This window comes from Onthophagus taurus, chromosome 2 (assembly GCF_036711975.1).
Source record: "Onthophagus taurus isolate NC chromosome 2, IU_Otau_3.0, whole genome shotgun sequence".
In the NCBI taxonomy this organism is placed as follows: domain Eukaryota; kingdom Metazoa; phylum Arthropoda; class Insecta; order Coleoptera; family Scarabaeidae; genus Onthophagus; species Onthophagus taurus.
Genome location: NC_091967.1, coordinates 5,679,843 through 5,695,255, shown reverse-complemented (window position 1 = coordinate 5,695,255; position 15,413 = coordinate 5,679,843). Strand labels below are relative to the sequence as shown.

The 15,413-nt window shown below is 35.6% G+C and overlaps 1 protein-coding gene and 1 long non-coding RNA gene across 7 annotated transcripts in view; one reads left to right on the top strand and one right to left on the bottom strand.

The window, feature by feature from the left end:
• LOC111427063 (tyrosine-protein phosphatase Lar) overlaps positions 1-15,413 on the bottom strand; it is a 205,423-nt gene that overhangs the window by 107,101 nt on the left and 82,909 nt on the right. For all 6 annotated transcript variants that reach the window (XM_071193971.1, XM_071193972.1, XM_023062029.2 and 3 more), the window contains exon 3: positions 5,781-5,822. The gene's annotated coding sequence lies outside the window, so the exon portion shown is untranslated. The remainder of the gene's footprint in view (positions 1-5,780; positions 5,823-15,413) is intronic.
• The window catches only part of LOC111427068 (uncharacterized), a 49,363-nt gene that overhangs the window by 19,440 nt on the left and 14,510 nt on the right, over positions 1-15,413 (top strand). The gene's annotated exons all lie outside the window — the stretch shown is intronic.

Sequence of the window (15,413 nt, the reverse complement as noted above, 5' to 3'; positions counted from 1 at the left end):
TTTACTCAATTAATTGGAATAAGCCTTTCCTTTAAAAGGAAACATAATTGCAGGGTCCATTAGTAAATGCTTGGGGAAGAAAGAAATATTTCATTATGGCGGCTAATTACGTTAATTGACGAATTGGCTACAAACACGAACGCTATATAAGTGAGAAAATCGATACATGAGATTTACATAACTCATACGTAAGTACGACATTTCGTTTTAACATTCATAGAGTTACTATTCCATTCACAACTTCATGTGGTAAATAACAGCAAATGTAAGCTATTTTGTACAATGAAAACTATTTCAAAACATATTCGTTCTTTTTTATTTAAATCTTTGTGTCATTAATAATGTTTATCAAAATTGCTTAATTTATATAAATAATATAACTAATAAGACTTTTTACTTTATGTACTTCGTACATAAAAGTTATCATAATCTACTACTTTCTTATTCAACATTCTAATCTAGTATAGAGTATTCCTTGCTGAAAGCAGAATTTTATTTCTGATTTCTTCCTGTTGTTCTGGTTTTTCAGGATTTCCTAAATATAGCTTATTTGTTTTTCTTCTCGCTACACTACCACCTAGGAATGTGATTTCATCTTTGCTCGTTAGTATTTCTATTTTCTGCGTATTCCATCCATTTCTCCAGTGTTTACAGCATACATTCAATCTGTAAAACGTTGCTTTACTTCTAACGCTTACAGCAAAAGAACTTAGGTCAAGGATCTAATAGCAGCACTAACAGCACCGTCAAGAGTTACGATGCATTTTCTCGAGTCTAGGAACTTTTAGCATTTTTATGTTGAGTTAGGTAAGTTTTGTTTATAAATGTCAATCAACTCTGACAAAAATATTGAGAAATGTTGGGATAGGTCAGTTTTCTATTCAACCCCCAATTACAGCGTGAAGGAATGTCGGTTTTCTTTTGTACCCCAATTAAAGCGTGAAGAAATCCCAATTAAAGCGTGAAGGAATGTTGAGTAAGGTTAGTTTTCTTTTGAACCCCAATTCTAGCGTGAAGAAACTCCAATTATAGCGTGAAGGAATGTCGGTTTTCTTTAGTACCTTAATTATAGCGTGAAGAAATCCCAATTAAAGCGTGAAGGAATGTTAGGATAGGTCAGTTTTGTTTTCATCTGTCAATCATACCGGAAAAAAATATTGGGTAAGGTTAGTTTTGTTTACGGCTGTCAATCAAGGTTAATTATTCAAAATTTTCGAAATTCATTGAAAAGTTTTATTATACTTTGACGTTTCGTACTTTGAAACTACTTTAATGAGAGTTTCGGAGATAACCTATGCAACAACGAATTTGAGACACCCTGTACTTACCTTTTTTTTAGGCAGTCCTCAAAAGGACTTAAGTCGTTGTTTGTGTACATCAAGTGTTCTCGTCTTGATCTCTACTAATTGGTTACTGTGGTTTTGCTAGTGTTGTTACGACACGGCCCGAGCTCCAACTTCTTTCCTCCATTACTACCCTGCTTATGCTATTCTGTACAGTACACATACCGCTACTATTGATATAAACTCACCCAAAAGCAACTGCCTATCTAAACTAACATCCCATTCTTAGATCAAATCTAAAATTAACATTTAATCAATGCCTCTGGTTGTGCGAATCTTATCTTTAGAGATGTCCTATCGGTAATTGACACTGATAAGTAATTTCCTCAACAATTCAAAAATACATTGTACGCATAGCACAAAGTGTTAAAAAAGAATATATATTTACCAGAATATATATTTTAATTTGAACTAACAAAGTAAATAGTTTACGGTTGCATCAATATTCAATCAATAGCTACCGATCTGCATGAAATCGCTGCAGTATAATCAAGGTTTATGGTTTGGCAAAGAAAGAGAACAAGAAAACGTATCCAATTAAATCGTAATCGCTGCTGTGCATAACAGTAATCAATTACAAATACCCAACAACCCATAGCAAAATTATTATATCGGAATATCCAAAGTAGAGAATTCTAATCTCGATCATAATTCTATGTGAACGAAACCTTTTAGTTCGTATAGTTTAAAATTACGTTGTAGAAAGAGAACGGAACCCTCAGAAGGCGAACAGAGACAAAATACATTTCGACGACGACAAGGATTGTACCGGGAAATAGATACGGCGGATTAAATTTCAATTATTTGCATAATTTCGGTTAGTTGAAGAGGGTGATACCAGTTTATTGAACCGGTAAGGTATTGGAATAAGGTTACGTGAATATCCAAGGGATATAATTTAGAAACTTGTTGTCACTAATTATATAATTCCAAAATAATATATTATATTTCGTTTTATATGTATTTAAAAATTGTGTAATGCGTTATAAGCGACTACGATGATGTTTGTAAGAGGTCCTCAGTCATCGTTATAACGTTGTCCATCAAAAAATTGTTCACGGCAAATTGATTTTATCGCCGAACGGGAACGAACCTGTTGTGTTTGAGAAATGTGTCAGTTGCAAGGGAGATAAATTCGCACAATGAGAGACCGGCACGTCGATTTTCCCTTATCCTTCGCAACCGTCTACGGACAAAATGATGACTGCTTAACTTCATTCAGATCCGTATCTACTTGAAATCCGTAAATTGCAAATGCGACACTCACGTTTTACGGTGTTCGCATCTCCTCAGTTCTTTTCGTCGCAGCTCTCGTTCTTTTCGATGTCGGAGAAGTGTTTAGAAACCATCCTAAATCCCCACTTTGTCAGGACTTTCCGCAGGCGCGAACGATTTCGGTAGTTTGAAAACGAGTTCGATCCTGTTGTAATGGGTGTCAATAGGGATCCGAAATAACAACCGTCGATAACGATCGAGTTTTTGCGATTTTACCGGTTTATTACCAGTTGGTACAGCAAATCGAATACCTTATCTGTATGTTGTGATGCTGCATATTGAGTATCGTATTCAAATATGGATTATAACCTCTTCATTTTATTTTTTTGACTGTTTTCTGCTAACGACTATAAAAAGATTTTAAGTATTTATAATAAAATAATATTTTAGTTTATATTAATTTAAATTCAACTAATTTACTAAATAGGTTTACCGACATATGCTACGATTCCAGTTCCCAACCAATTTCGCTAATGCTTTCGACGGACGCAATTCAGAAACTGTGATGTTTATCTTAGTTGCTTCAAAGTTAACATATTTCTTAAAGTTCGTTTATGAAAGTCATATTCACTAAATTGCTATTTACTAAACGTGTTGGTAGATGAAACATGAAAAGTGAATTAAAATTAATATGATTCAGTTTATTTCTTTTTCACACTTATATTCATATATTTGATATACTTATATTTTTTATAATAAAAAGAAAGATATCGAATATTCATTTGGAGACCATCTGTGGGACAACCGATCGCAAGCGATAAAAATATTTGAAGGTTTCAGAGACCTTTTTTTATGATTATAACCGGACGCGGGTAGGGCGAAAATTTTCCGATTTACCCCTCGCCTCATAAAAAATAATTTCATTTTCGGTTTACTGTTTTCTGAAACCGAGTTGTTGCCGATAATCTCTGTAGCGAAGTGCTTTTACTCCCGATAACTAGCAAGGGACGGCTTAGGATCCAAAAGGGACACATTCCATAAATTCAAGATTACTCGTTCTTTAACCTGAAGGAAAATGAAAAGGGACAAAATATAAAATGTAAACGAAAGAGTATTGTTGCTTCCATTTGCGCATTATTATAAATAGAAACACAAGGTGAATAATAATCTTTTAATTTATTATAAGTACGAAGGCTTTCACGGCCGGTGTGAATTAAACTAAGATTAGAACTAAAACTAGAAACTTTCGGGTTTTGCCGTGCGTCTTTTAATAAAAGGTTTGACGTTTCGGATGCCATGTTGCAACCTTCTTCAGAAACTGGTTCGAAGTGACGAGATCAAAAAATCGGTAACTATATATAAGTCGGAAAAACTAATTAATAATCAGTTAACGCTAATTACAAACTAATTAATAACTAATTGCGACGACAAAATGATGAACTTACTGGACCCAGCCACCTACAGGAAGATCAAGAGGGACCCCACAGACAAAATCGTTAGAAAAATGAAGGAACTGATAAAATCTACAGGAATTCCAGCAGAACAGCAGAAATGTTTGTTTGTGCAGGCGCCGGTACCACCAAGAATGTACGGACTACCGAAGATTCACAAACCAGACGTCCCCCTCCGCCCTATCGTCAGCGCCATCAACTCCCCAACATACCAGCTGGCTAAACATCTTGCAAAGATTCTGTCCCCCTTCACAGGTAACACGGAATCGTATGTCAGGGATTCTACACATTTTGTGGAATCGGTAAAAGGTGTAAAGCTGGATGCTGGGGATATGTTGGTAAGTTTCGATGTGGAATCCCTTTTTACTAGGGTACCAGTTAAGGATGCGGTAGAGGGTCTTCGCCGAAAACTCATTCCGGAGGGTTTACCAGGATACGTGCCAGATCTGGTGGAGTATTGCTTATCGTCGACGTATTTCAGCTGTAAAGGAGAATTTTACGAGCAGTTCGAAGGGGCAGCCATGGCATCTCCACTATCGCCAGTTATAGCTAATTTCTACATGGAATTATTCGAAGAGGACGCTTTGAAGAAGAGCCAGTGGAAACCAAAACTATGGCTCCGATATGTGGATGACACGTTTGTGATATGGCAACATGGTCAAAAACGGCTCCAAGAGTTCTTGGATCACTTGAACTCTCAACATCCTATGATTAAGTTCACCATGGAAACAGAAACTGCCAAAAAAACTACCTTTCCTAGATGTGTTGGTCACCAGGACGACAAATGGAGATATAGAACTTGGTGTATACCGAAAGAAGACCCATACCAACAGGTATTTACAGGCATGTTCACATCATCATCCCCAACAGAAGAGGTCCGTGATCCGTACATTATTTCAGCGAGCAGCGAGACTATGTGAAGGAGAGAACTTGAAGAAGGAGCAACACTTTCTACGAGGCGTGCTGCAGAAGAATGGATACACTTTGAGGGACATCAACCAGGCCATCAAGCAGCGAAAGCAGAAAGAGGACACGGTAAGTACAAAACCACTTGGATTTATCTGTCTTCCCTATGTTTCAGGTGTAACGGAACGAATTGCTAGGCACCTCAAGAAGAACGACATCGTAGTGCGGTACGGCACGGTCAGCAAAATTCGGAACACACTCCCGATAGCCAAGGACAAACTAACTCCATTAAAAGGAGCGGGAGTCTATCGACTATCGTGTAGTTGTGGGAAGGTTTATGTTGGCCAAACTGGACGATGTAAGGCTGAAGAAGATCCAGCAGTCGGCGGTTGCGGAACATTGCCATGCAGAGGGGCACCAAATAGACTTCGAACAAACAAAGGTGCTGGCTAGGGACAACAGATACTACCAAAGACTGACAAGAGAAGCCATAGAGATTCACCGACATAAAAATAACGTCAACAGAGAGGATGGCTGGGAGCTTAGCAGAACATGGAAGATGGTGGTGAACACGAAGACCTCTTACCTCTTCCCGCCTCACACCGGACGCGACGCAATTAGTTATTAATTAGTTTGTAATTAGCGTTAACTGATTATTAATTAGTTTTTCCGACTTATATATAGTTACCGATTTTTTGATCTCGTCACTTCGAACCAGTTTCTGAAGAAGGTTGCAACATGGCATCCGAAACGTCAAACCTTTTATTAAAAGACGCACGGCAAAACCCGAAAGTTTCTAGTGTTAGTTCTAGTTTTAGTTCTAATCTTAGTTTAATTTTAATTTATTGATTAAGAATATACGTACCAATTATGATGACGACGCCACTTTAAATAGCGATGCCAATTTCTGCAACAAAAATAAATCTTATTAATTCGAGGATATATCTTCAAATCGATATCAGTGAATGTAACTACATTTGAATTAATAGAACGCCTCTAGCATCTATGAGTAATTATCTCGTTGCTTTCCACATCAATTACTCACTATATTATAATACGAAACGTAATACGATAGTGTATAACTACGGTGCATGGGTCCCGTGGGCTAGTTACTGTGCATAATACCGTCAAGAATTGTTTGTGTTATTGTTAAATCAACATCCGATGCAACCAGTGGCTGTCCCCAGTTCTCGAACTAATATTATTTAACAGAATTCAAACAGTAATCATAGTTGGAAAATGTTAAATATTGCCCGTAACTAAAGTAGATGGATTCCCTAACTCATTTCAAGTTAAAATACACTCTATCTATGTTATGAAACGTTCTAGTTGAATTACTACAAACTTTACTCAAATATATCTTTATAATTTTTTATTGTTGAAAGCTTGACGATTATTATATACCATAGTTCTTATGAAAATTGAAGTGTCAGAAAACTACATACAAGTGTATATCTAATGGGTTATACGCAACATTTTATTCAGTATTGTATGCTTAACGCATGACTTCAAAAACTGAACGTTACTGACCTTTGAGTAATATACAGTAGTATTACATGAAAGAGTGATAAGTAGCGATGAATAGTGATGAGAAAAATGAAATAGTGAATTATACAGCCGACAGAATGTAATGTCGATGGCCATCTATGATTGAACGTAGAAGGATCATAAAAGACTTTGGATCGTGGCAACAAAAGTGAAGCAAGCACCTGGGTCTTTTCCTATCCATGACATCATTTGAGTGTTTTTGGCATCTATTGTGTCTGGTCTCTACTTAGGGTCACCAGGATAAAATAGTATAGGGGAGTTTAGGATACATGGTTTACAGTGGAGTTGGAATCCTGGAAATGATTTGATTATAATATAAACTTTTCATCTAGGAATACGATACCTACAAATAGATTGTCTAATTAATTGACCGCATGATGGAGTATAATTAGAGATACTTCTGCTTATTAGAGCGTATTGTGGTTAAACCCCTATGGATTTCCTTAATTATTACGCTCTGTAAGCTGTACTACAGGTAACAATTTCATCTAGTCCGTCTAAATGTACGATTATTTATTGTGATAATACTCAAAAATTTGTAAAAAAAAAAACCTTTAAAACGAAAGTATTCAAAAAGCAAGTATATGATAAAATGCTGTGAAAATTTCATCCAAGTAAATAATTCTCTTTTAAATTCACTTTATTCCAGACAATCTTTTGTTTATAGCGGCGCATTAAAAAGTGATTTTAATATAAAGCGGTTAATTATTTTGCGTCCCAACGGAGAAGTCTATCCTGGCGGACCTTCGCTCGGGCAAGTTTGCATATAAATTCATAAGAATATTGCGCCCGTTTTACTGATAGTCTGCGAAAGTGGGTGTACGGCCCCGGAGCCCCGCGAAGGTATTAAACTTTTTTCATTACGCGACCTCTTTGCGGCCGCTTTTTCAAATTAAGCACATTCGAACGTAGTTAGTTTTAATTCCGCGCTCCTCTGCTTTTTCCCGATGCTTGCCGGGAAAAACTTCGTAATTGGAAATTTAATCAGCATCTTTAAGTTTCCAGTTCTCATTGATATTTCGTATTTGTATTTGAAGAGCTAATCGTAAGGTCGTAGTTTCGCAACTTTACCGACCCTCATTATCACTTGTAACATTCTATTTAAAATCTATTTTAAAATAAAATATCCTCATGTCGCTATAAAATATTGCGAATGCTTTTATGTTTCATAAACACATTACTTGTTACTGATATTGATTTTCAAAGCACTTTGCAAGGAATTAAATTACTGTGGCGCTATTCCCCACTCCAACTCGTTCTAACTCACTCTTAAAGGAAAAGTTTGAGTTGGCAGCTAAGTTTTTAATTAACCACTTATATTTTACCGGATGAAAGCTATCCACCTCTCGGCAACCAGTATGCAAATGCAGTTCGAAGCTCCTCGCTCAGTTTGGCCTAACGGCAGGAGATTTCGCTCACGATTTACTAAAGAACTAAGATTTATGGCGACAATTTTATGAAGGTGCACGTCGTGAAATATAACCTATTTATTTAAAGTAGACCTAGTGATGATTTTGTAATGAATTTTTATCAAACGATTATTTATTTAGTCCTACAAAAAACAATTTATCAATTTTAAATTTGCCCATAACAAAAATAAAAATCTAATACACTTAATTATATTATACCCCATAAACGAAAAGGGCGTATGTAAAGTTTATGTGTAATTTCTTTCGAAGCAATATCCTAAAAATCGATTTTCTTCGAAGCTTTAGCCATAACTTTTCTATACCTAAAGTTTACTTGCCGTCCGTAAGAATAAATGTGCCATCTTTCCTGAAAGGAGATTGCAGGCGGTACATTAAGGAAACGTTAATAATACAGGTTAAGGGATCATTATTTAGTAACGATGCTTTTACCGCATATCTTCAACCGGCTCTAGTGCAGTGAACACCTGCCGTGTGACAATCTGACGTCTTCTATCATCCTCTCCCAGGCGAAGTGTAGAGATGAAAAAATTATGATGAAAGTCTGTTTTTTCTTAAAATAACATTATCAATATCATCCGGGATTCTATTACGATATAAATAGCAATTTAAGCTAAAAGTTCTCTGTTATTACTTCTCAAGAATTGTAAATGACAGACATTTACAATTCAGACAAGTATTCCATCTCACTTTTGTGTAAGATTATTATTTTTCAAGAAAAAAAAAACAGTACAACTTTCGTAAAGTATTTTCATTGTTAAGTAGGACATTATTATGCTGTACAAATTCTCATTTAATTTAATCTTTCCTCTTTGATACACACAGAAGCCGTTGTTTCTAAAGTACAGGGAAGCAGTTAAGCGGAACGTCTTCACTTAAAGAAGGAAGAGGGGTTCTCCAATAATTTAATAGGGCTATCTAGCGTTTTCAGCAAAGGCAAATCTAAATGCGCCGCATTCTTAAGTAAATTCGTTTTTGCACTGATAATATCGTCGAGGACAAAGACGCGGAAGCGTGTTATAAAGGATCGAAATTAGAAAAAAAAACAATTTCCTAAAAGGGTATTATGTTTAAGACACAATACGCCTCGCTACGTGTACTTATAGACATTAACCAAAAACCTCTTTGTGTTATTAGTAAAATGTACAAGTTGTAGTAGTAAGAATGTAAGACTATAAGATCATGAGAGGAAATGAAAACAATGTGTAAGAAAATGGAGATGAAAATCGGGGACACCGTTCATTGTTCGATGAATCCAGAAAATGCTTTAATGGGCTTCACAGGCGCAGGCAACTCGAACCCCATTCACCTCCAACCCCTGGCCATCGGCTTAGGGGTCGCAGAGTTTTATCTCGAGCTACTTCCATATTCTTCGGCAGCTGTAATTTAGGAAAGTAGCAAACAAATGGTTGTGATGTCGCCGTGAAAATTTTATACTCTCGAGACTAAAACATATTCTAATAAAACCACATTTATTAATTTACTTAAAAATGTTATTCAAAGAATTTTCTTAATTATTCTTCCTTAACTGAACTAATATTTTATCTAATATTTTCTCACTTAGTGGAGTTACATAATAAAAGCAAAACTATTATCTCGGCTTTCTAGCATCTATGGGACAGGAATTCTTCCTGGGCGAGTTTTATCTTCATAGCCGGCTTCTTAGCGATTCATATCTGTGCTATCGGTTTAGCTTATGGATGACGTTAAGTGGCACTAAACTAGGCTTTAAATATAATCTCCGGGTTTCTGAGTCGGATCCGGCTCAGAAGTTAGGACGGCGACGTCCCGTGTTTAAGAAGAACACGGCAAGACTGACTCCAGAGTTTGCACGAAACGGGATTCCCTCAGGCGTTTCTGTTATTCCCTAGCCGCTGTTCATATTTATGCCCGACGCGGGCTATTTTCATCTAGCGGGATTATTAGAAAAGTTTCGACCGGTCGAGGAAATTCGCACAGAAAACTTTTCCGAATATATTACATGTATATAGGTTGCCTCAAGTTAAATATAGTATATATTTATAGTATTATAAGTTTCATTTGACACTGTTTATAAGTATAGATAATACTTTCTAATCTTTCTACACATAATCTTAATAATTTAATTTTAAATAAAATATATACCAATATTAACATTAAAGCCCATAAAGTATCAAAAACTTTTATCTTGGGCTTTAGAGGAAAGACCCTCATTTATATTCGGAATATTTTAACATTTTAATCTGGACTATGGTATGAATTTAATGTCGATTATACGAGAAATTACCGAAATATTATTCAAATTTCTCGCGGCGATCGTTATAATGGTAATGTACAAACTGAACGAACGTATTGATTGTTTGTTGTTTCATTAATACAATTTAACCTGTATGATAATAGAGTTAAATATTATCAGCATATTTCAGTGTTTTCATTAAAATCTAGTCGTGATGAATTTCCAATGAAGTTCAGCTTTATTCTCCTATTAGTAGTTTCTCACGTAGCCGCTTAATTTAATGGATAGCCGTAAGCTGAAACGAGCATCAATTGCCGTTTAATGACGAGTGCATCTTCAAATTGGCCGTAAAACAGACATCACGTTCGGTAGAAATTATATGGGGAAAGTGTAAATTTCCGCAGTTTTGATGGGCCGCATTTCGGCGAGTAAATTCGGCACGGAACCATAACTTCTATGGCGCTAGATAATTATTAACGATAAACTCAACCCGGAGTGTAGGGTTATAATAATGCCGTAAACTGCTCATGTGTGCAACACGTGACGGGGTACGATAAATGTGAATGGAACGTATGTTGTATGTTCGGTGAAGGTCTAGCGCCCAGCATTGTTTCATTATTAAGTTGGTGATATGGGGAACTATGTATAGTTTCAATCTATACCGCGTTTCGTCCCTCCATTGCCTGTCCAATGAAACACGGCTTTGCATTTATGGCTTGATGGATCATGCTATGGGCACGTAATACCGCAGAGCTTGTTCCAATTAAATATAAACGGGTGCCTTTACGAGGACAATGGCGAGCGCTCAACACCGGACACGGTAAACTTATATCGGTAATGTGCATATACTGTTCTCTATGGTCGATAGACTACATACAGAGTATCTTTGATAAAATTACCGTCATAATAAATTAATTAGCGATAGAAAGGGATAGTTGTTTAACGGTTATTCACATCCAAATTTCTATAGTTACCATCTATTGTAAGCAAGATACATCATTATGTCAAGTTAAGCACGATCTCTTGTGCGAGCACAATCTCCAACTTAGATATTTCACTTAATTTTCGTCATACATCGCATCCAGCAGACTAAATCTATAAACAATGGAGTAAATGCTGTTAAGGAAGGCTAGACACTGCTTGCAGAAGACCAGATAATGCTGGAAAAAGGTTAGACGCTGCTGGCAGAAAGGTAGGTAGAATGGAATACTAGATATTGGTGAAAGAAGACTAGTTAGTTAGCAGTGTTAACAGAAGACTAAATGTTGTTTGTAGAACACTAAATGCTGTCAGAAAAAGACTAGATTCTGTTTGAAGAAAAATATGTATTGGTGCCAAAAGACAAGACATTGTTCAGAGAAGATTAGAAACTTCTTGTAAAAGACTATACTGCTGAGATTAGATACGATGAGATAAAACATGAGAAATCATATAAAAATACAAGATTTAGTAGCTAGGCCATGAACGGAATCTACATCTTAGATTGAGTTCTAAAGCTGAACAATAATAATGTCATGATTCGGTATTTATGCGATTTTCATATACAACAATGAAGTGTAAGATGTTAAAAGTTAACAAGATAATTTAAATGTAACCTTTAAATAATACATGTAATGCACATTTTGTAGTGTTACACATTATTGGTACAATTTATAATGAAACAATTTTCATTGAACGTTTTGCATAATGCCTTTGAGAGCATTTTCAACTATTTATTTTATTTTCATTATTGATTAATTGCCATAATTGTATCACTTTATTTATTTATCGTGTTGTATTTAAAACTTGCTATCAATGCATCACCCGGAATGTATTTAAATTATCTTGCTATCCAATTTTCATTCATTTTGAAAATGCTTTAATTGCATTGCCCAATTTATATTTACGAATAGATGGACGCTAATTTGTTTATTTAAACTATAGCTGCAGAAGAGTTTTCCAACTGAGTTTATATTTTATCGGATATGTTAATTAAATTTAATTGCTCATTTTTATGATCATAATGACGCTTTAATTAATTTTATAGTTTATTATGTTTTATCCATATTACTAAAGACGACTGAAATTGGTAGATTTATTCGTGGTACATCTTCTTCTAATTTAATTAAAGAGCGAGCTGCTAGAATCTGAAAGCCGGAAACTTTGTTAGTCCGTGACATGTCTAAATAACAATTTTAGTATCAAGACGGTACGCGTGCATCTATCAAAAAACGACCATAGGGCGCACGCGTCTACAGAAAATTATAACAAATGGATACGCAAAAGGGAGTTTGTCTGATTGTATTTATTAAGTAGTTGGTAGTTTTAGAGGCGCGGATGGGAAGCTCGTTCTCAGCGGGAGACCAGGATATATTGCAGAAGTTTTCCAACTAATTAAGATACACGCTGGGGGCCGTCGCGACTATAAAAGTTGATAAACGACTCGGATATATTTGCTTAACTTCGCATCATGTACGGTGAGCGAGTCGGTTACTCTCTGCCTCCGTGATAGATAATTCAGTCCTCTTACCCAACAACGGTTCGTGGTACGGATGGTAATGAGACTTTTAATAACATTGCCATTATTAATATATGACAGGAAAATAAAACAATTTTCTTATTTAATTTTTATTAGTATACCATCTCACAGTTTATTATGATATGTTAAATAAATAGTATGCATATGCGAAGTTAGCTCCCAATTAGATAAGATTTTACATGTACAGTATTTTTATAAGAGAACCGATTTTGATAAACAATGTTTCATTCGAAAGGTTAATCTTTGGCCTATACATGTAAAATCCTATCTAATTAGGGGCATAAAATAGCTAAGTTTGCATAGGTCATAATTTCATGTATGAGATAGAATAATTGAAAATAATATATTTATTTGATACTCTGCAGTATTGTTGACGTAAAAAGTTTTTTTCGTATAAAGCAACAAAAAAGCGTTACAAGGATTTGCAATTTCAGTAAATATTCTATTCATTACGTCACCCTTTTAGTGTAGTGTAAGGTCAAAACGTGCTTTTTCCCTAAAACCTTAAATTTACGAGTGGATTTTATCTAACTCTTTATCCGCTTATCTACTTTCATTATTATTATTCGATTGAATTAAAACATTATTATTAATTTTAATTTCTAATTTAGCCTTCTTCAATCATCTATTTCAATGTCCGCATCACTGCTGCTAAATCCTATTAAAACTAATAATTAGAAAGTTATATTTTTGACAGCACCATTACCGTGGGCAGAGGCTAGATTTATTTTCCATGTTGAGTTTATCTTTTGAAGTGTTACACCTACGTCAATTATGTCGGTCAATTTTAAAATCGATTTTAAAATTCCACATCCCCACATAAACTGGGCCAACTCCGGAAATAGGATGAGGATCAAGCGGGATAGATTAGGGCGGGTGACGCGGGGGTGTACAATTTAGGTTAACGGATGATTCAGCGAGACAGGTGAAAGGTGACAATCTGGCGGAATGGTCTGCAATAAATTATGCAAAGTGTCAGTTTAGTTAATCTGCGGTTCGGGTGCGTCTCTACGGCTTCGCGGTTCCGAAGACGTGTGAAAACTGTTACGTAAGCGGGACGTGGGTATCGTCAAATAAATCATGCTGATTTTAGGGAGATACTTTGTGATGTTTTAATGGTAAAACGTTGTATTGAAGGTTAGTCGCAACACCGAAATTCAATCACATTCATAATGTAGATTAAAATGCCTTTTACGTAAAATAGTGGTGGTTGAAAATAAAATCAGTTGCATTAGTATGTTAAAAATGAATCCGTAACGTTACGATAGAAAATATCTGCAAATGCGAATTTAATCATGGCCCTTTCCGTTCTGAGTGAAAGAAAAAAGCAAATGCTGGTTTGTGTTGAAAGCTTATTACTCTTTCCCGACACGCCCGGCGAGAAAATAGCTGTTTGGCTTCTGTACATTCGTGATGACGTTAGGTGCGAACGAAATAAGCTTATGTGCTGTTAGGCGAGGCGCCATCAACCCGTTCCCGACTCGGGTTGCGTTGTGTTCCGGTAAAAAGGGCCGGTGCATATATGTTTTCTATTTATGTTGACCGAGTTTTCACTGGGACCGGTGTATGAAGTCGACTCCGCGCCGTTGTATAAACATATCGACGTTTACATTACAATATGGGCTTGGGGACGTGACGCTATGAGCTCGACGCGTGACTGTATTCGAAGTGAACCAGGAGCACTGTAAATGTTGTATGCTTCGACCATATAATAAGCTTAACTTAAAGATGACCTACCGATGTAATACTGAACTAATCTCCAGGGTAAAGTTTACTAAATAATGAGCGAATAATTAGAATGGGGAATTAGGTAAACATGCTACAATTTATTTTACTTAAGATGCAATATACAAAAATATATTTCCATAGAAACCAGGGTGTACAGGGTGGGCAAATTTGGGTGTTATTATAGGCTATCTCAGAAACTGTAAGAGATACGAAAAAAGTAGGTGCCATGTCCCGGTCTCTTTTTTCGAGACTAATCCAATCCCGCAAACACCAAACCTCTATCTTCTTTTGTTTTTAAGTTATAGCCAAAAAGTCAAATTTTCGTGATTTCAAAAAATGCTCATATTTCGTTTATTTTTGAAATTAGAGAAATGGGGTTGATACGTTCTTAAGACACTTTTTTAAGTAGAATTTACTGCCGTTGAAAAATTTTAAAAATATTTGATGATTTTTGAGATACAACACAAAGTTGTATTTTTTTAAATACAAACTATAGTAGATTATGGTGTTACTGAAAAGAGCATATTTTAAGCTTTCCAATGATGTATTGCACGCAAGGTGTATTTGGGGAAAATAAGCGTTATTTTTTAATTCTAAAATATTAAAGATTAATATTCAAAATTTTAATTATAGTAGGCGAGGAAAACGTTAAATGTCACTTAGTTACTAAAGTAACGTGAGTTTACTGATCATTTCATTCATGAATTTTTTGAAACTAGTTTCCCGTTTAAAAATTCCTCATTATCTTTAACTACATAAAGCGATAAAATTAAAAAATTAATCTTTGAAAATGATAGATAAGGCTCCATATTATCTCATATAAACATCGTTTCAATGGAAAGTCCGCTGCCCAGTTTATGATCCCCAATCTTCCTCTATTTCAGCCAATTTCAAAAGAAAAGGTTGCTAATATGAAAAAACTTCTAAATCTCATGGTTGGGGAAAACTGGGAAGATACTACCGAAGATTTCATTCATTGATACCCAGCTGTGCTAACCTTACAACCAGTAAGTTTAGTAGAAGAAGATGACAGTTTGTGACTGTTTAGTTCCTGAAGTTGTC